Raw genomic sequence first — 4753 nt, 5'->3', positions numbered from 1 at the left:
CCCAGATCTGGCTATTGTAGTCATTTGGGGAGTGAGCCAAATGAGAGAGATGGACACACACACTCTCTGTCTCTCTCCCTCTGTGTGCATATGTGTATGCATGTGTGTCTCCCTCTCTCTCTGTCACTCTGCCTGTCAAATAAATAAACAAACAAACAAACAAATATTTTTTTTTAAAAGCCAGGTAATGCTGTAGAGAAATGCACTGGGGATCCAGAGCAAGGAACGCTCTGACTAAAGCAGGTCTCTCTGCGAAGGCATCATTTATGTTCAGACTGAAGAATGGGACACAGCTGGCCTGGGGTGAGAGAAACCCTTACTTCCTAAGCAAAGACAAAAGCAAGTGTGAAGGACACGGAGAGGAAAAGGTCCTGGCAGCTCTGGGGAGTGCAATGAAAGCCCGCAGTGTTATCTGCCGCACAGGAACAAGACCTTAAACCACATCTGACCCCTGCCTTCCTCTAGAATAGATTTTTTTAAACATTTATTTAATGAGTATAAATTTCCAAAGTACAGCTTTTGGATTACAGTGGCTTACCCCCCCCCCCCCATAACTTTCCTCCCACCCGCAACCCTCCCATCTCCTGCTCCCTCTCCTATTCCATTCACATCAAGATTCATTTTCAATTATCTTTATATACAGAAGATCAATTTAGTATATATTAAGTAAAGATTTCAACAGTTTGCACCCACACAGAAACACAAAGTGTAAAGTACTATTTGAGTACTAGTTATAGCATTAAATCACATTGTACAACACATTAAGGACAGAGATCCTACATGAGGAGTAAGTACACAGTGACTCCTGTTGTTGACTTAACAAATTGACACTCTTGTTTATGGTGTCAGTAATCACCCGAGGCTCTTGTCATGAGTTGCCAAGGTAGAATAGATGTTAATAAATGTTCCATCATCACAAGTGATATCAGCCATAAGTTTGCTTTTAACAGTGGGAAAATTTTCTTAATATTTATGCATACTAGTTTCTCACTTGCCTTTAGTTGCTGTATAGAGTTTATTGAAATATGGGAAAAAATTTTATGTCATGATATTTTGGTTTCTGCCTTTCTGTAGAAAGTCTTCATTATCTCAGGGTTGCCTAATTATCTAGGGCTTTTCCGAGTTCTCAGTTTACTTTTTTTTTTTTTTTGACAGGCAGAGTGGACAGTGAGAGAGAGAGAGACAGAGAGAAAGGTCTTCCTTTGCCGTTGGTTCACCCTCCAATGGCCGCCGCGGCTGGCGCACTGCACTGATCCGATGGCAGAAGCCAGGTGCTTCTCCTGGTCTCCCATGGGGTGCAGGGCCCAAGCACTTGGGCCATCCTCCACTGCACTCCCGGGCCACAGCAGAGAGCTGGCCTGGAAGAGGGGCAACTGGGACAGACTCCGGCGCCCCGACCGGGACTAGAACCGGCGCTGCAGGCGGAGGATTAGCCTAGTGAGCCGCGGCCCCGGCCTCAGTTTACATTTAAATCTTTAATCCCTCAGAATATTTTTAGATATGTAGGAGAATGTTCTCTTCATATAGGTCTTTGATTTCTTGTTGTACTAATTCCTGGGGATTTTTAATTTTGTTGTTGTTGCTGCTGTGAATGGAGGTATTTTTTTTTTTTATCATTATCTTCTCTATGCTGGTGTGTGGGTGTTTTGGAAGAAATGTGTGTGACCGTATTTCTTTTATATAAGAATATTGTGACCAGTTACTTGACTGTGGTCTCAGTTCTTGTGGTTTTCCAGTTGGTTCTCTGGCTTTCCAATAGTTAAAATTGGCAAGTGAGGGTGCTGGCATTTGGTGCAGAGAGTAAGATGCTACCTGGGGTATCCCCATCCCATATCGGAGTGCCTGGATTTGATTTGGATTCCAGCTCTGCTTCAGATTCCAGCTTCCTGCTAATGTGCACCCCAGGAGACAGTGGATGATGGCTCCAATACTTGGGTCCCCACCACCCATGTGGAAGACCTGCATCGCATTCTGGGCCAGTGGCTTTGGCCTGGTCCAGCCCTGGCTATTGCAGGCATTTGGGAATGGAATCTCCTCTCTCTCTCTCTCTCCCTTTCAAATAATTAGAATTTTAAGGTTGGTAAATAACAATATTCCTTTCTTTTTATTCAATTATTTTTTAAAAAAGATATTTGAAATGCAGCTTTATTCTGAATCTAGATGACAAAGAATGGGAATGACAGTAACAAGCAAGATTTCACAACTGAATATTGTGATGTGACTGTTAGCAGTCTTATATTTGAAACTTGAGAAGAAAACATTTTCAAAACAGCTAAATCCACAGGTTCACAAAACGAAGGTGTTTTTTAACTGCCACGTTCCCTGCGAAGCTCATTCGTCTCCTTCAGCGTTCCGCAGAGGAAGTACATGATGAGAGTGGCACACAGGCTGCGCTGCTGACGTCACAGGACAGTTGTCTGACGCCAGGCCCCACCTCCACTGACTCCTCATCCGGGTCATCATCCTCATCCAGGACTGCTGTCTGCACAGCCTCTATGGCATGCTCACACTGCGCTCCGGTGCAGGTCCCTGGCCAACTCTGATGGGGCAGGAGCAGGCGTGGCAACAAGGCCGGGGCTGGGGTCTCCCATAAGCTTTCTAGCAAGCCCGAGGGAAGACTTGTCAAAGTAGCAATTACTTTTGGCAGAAATGTCATAGTACTTGGGGCCGGCGCTGTGGCGTAGTGGGTAAAGCTGCTGCTTGCAGTGCCGCATCCTATATGGGTGCCAGTTCAAGTCCTGGCTGCTCCACTTCTGATCTAGCTCTCTGCTATGGCCTGGGAAAGCAGCAGAAGATGGTCCATGTCCTTGGGTCCCTGCACCTGTATGGGAGACCCAGAAAAAGCTCCTGGCTCCTGGCTTCAGATCAGTGCAGCTCTGGCCATTGTGGCCATTTGGGGAATAAACCAACAGGTGGAAGACCTCTCTCTCTCTCTCTCTCTCTCTCTCTCTCTCTCTCTCTCTCTCTTCTCTCTCTCCTTTCTCTGATTTTCAAATAAATATTTTTTTCTTAAAAAAAGAAAGAAATGTCATAGTACTGAAGATTCTTCTTTTGGTGGAAGACAATGGATTTTGCCTTTACTTTCTTGTCCTTAATATCCACTTCATCGCCCCACAGCACAATGAGGAATGTTTTCACACACATGCACCAGGTGTCTATACCTGTTAGGCATGTCCTTGTTGGTAATGCTGGATGTCACATCCAATATCACGATGACACACTGGGCTCGAATGTAGTAGCCATCCTGCAGGCCACCACACTTCTGGCTGGCTGTATCCCAGACATTGAACTTGATGGGCCCCTGGCTGATGTGGAAGATGAGTGAGGACACCTTGATGCCCAGCGTGGCTCCACACTTCTCCAACTTGCCGGTCAGGTGGACTCCCTGAGCGATGGTCAACGACCAGAGCCAATTGCAATTGCACTTGGGGCTCTCTCCGCAGAGCCATTGCAGCATTGTCTCCCAGAAGCAGCTCAGCGCCAGTCTGACTGAGGCTGGGAAGTTCCTTTCCATTCTTTCTCATCTGAAAGACATAATATGATAGCTCATGGTTTCATTTGCATTTCTTGAACAACTATTGGGAGTTTATGTGTTATCAGATATGTACTGGGCATTTGATTTTCAGTAGTGAGAGATCCATTCGTGGACTTTGTTAACTCTATTTTATTTTATTTATTTTTTTAAAGATTTATTTATTTATTTGAAAGGCAGAGTTACAGAGAGGACGAGAGAGAGAGAGAGAGAGAGAGAGAAAGAGAGAGAGAGAGAGAGAGAGAGAGAGAGAGAGGTCTTTCATCCACTGGTTCACTCCCCAAATGGTCGCAACCGCCGGAGCTGTGCTGATCTGAAGTCAGGAACCAGGAGCTTCTTTGAGGTTTCCCACGCAGGTGCAGGGAACCAAGGACTTGGGCCATCTTCTACTGCTTTCCCAGGCCATAGCAGAGAGCTGGATCGAAAGTGGAGCAGCCAGGACTAGAACTGGTGCCCATATGAGATGCTGGCACTGCAGGCGGCGGCTTTACCCGCAACGCCACAGCGCTGGCCCCAATGCCTGTCATATTTTCATTGATCCTATACAATTATTTTTAATCCATGCCCACTCAATATATTATTCCTGCCAAGAGGAACAGAGTCACCCACTGGCCAACGTGAGTGTTAGCATGTGAGCAGTCTTCAACTCAGCACCACTGCTTAAGACTCGGTGGCTACAAACAGACTTTTTGTCCCTTGATCCATAAAACCCTATGGGAGGCTGCGAGTGAGGAGTGACACAGGGCCCAGAGTGGGAAAGGCGCTACTCCAAGCCACACAGCCCCAAGTTATGCCCCCCCCCCACCTGCTAGGCTGCGCCCTCCCCATGTGCCGGGTGGTCTCCCTGCCAGGTTTGAGGGGATTATCCCGAATCAATATTTGCAATAGCTGTTTTTTTTTTTTCTAACTGGAGTTAAGTTTATAAGCTTTTTTTATTTAACCACCAAACACCAGAAATAAAAATGTGGAAGGCAGCCAGTTTGGCTGGGAGCCAATGCACTTCCTCGCAGCCGTGGAGCGCGCCCTTCGCCCCAGTTGTTTTCCCTCTAGTTGCTGACATTTCCTCTCAAAAGCTGAGCCGCTCCCCTGACTTCTCAAATTCTTCATCGGCAGTAAGTCAGCGCCCCCAATAACTCGCCAGAGCCAGTCCTCCCGGTGCAGCCCCTCCCCCCAGCCCAGGCCCCTGACACCTGAGCTCGGGCTGGGGCCTGTGGCCAAGGC

General features: G+C 46.9%; 1 pseudogene; it reads right to left on the bottom strand.

The window, feature by feature from the left end:
- Window positions 1-2344: 2344 nt before the first annotated feature.
- On the bottom strand, window positions 2345-3449 carry LOC133759140 (GTP-binding nuclear protein Ran-like; annotated as a pseudogene).
- Window positions 3450-4753: the final 1304 nt, after the last annotated feature.

This window comes from Lepus europaeus, chromosome 5 (assembly GCF_033115175.1).
Source record: "Lepus europaeus isolate LE1 chromosome 5, mLepTim1.pri, whole genome shotgun sequence".
Classification (NCBI taxonomy): Eukaryota; Metazoa; Chordata; class Mammalia; order Lagomorpha; family Leporidae; genus Lepus; species Lepus europaeus.
Note: the sequence above shows the minus strand (reverse complement) of the source record. Positions and strands in the feature narration are given on the sequence as shown.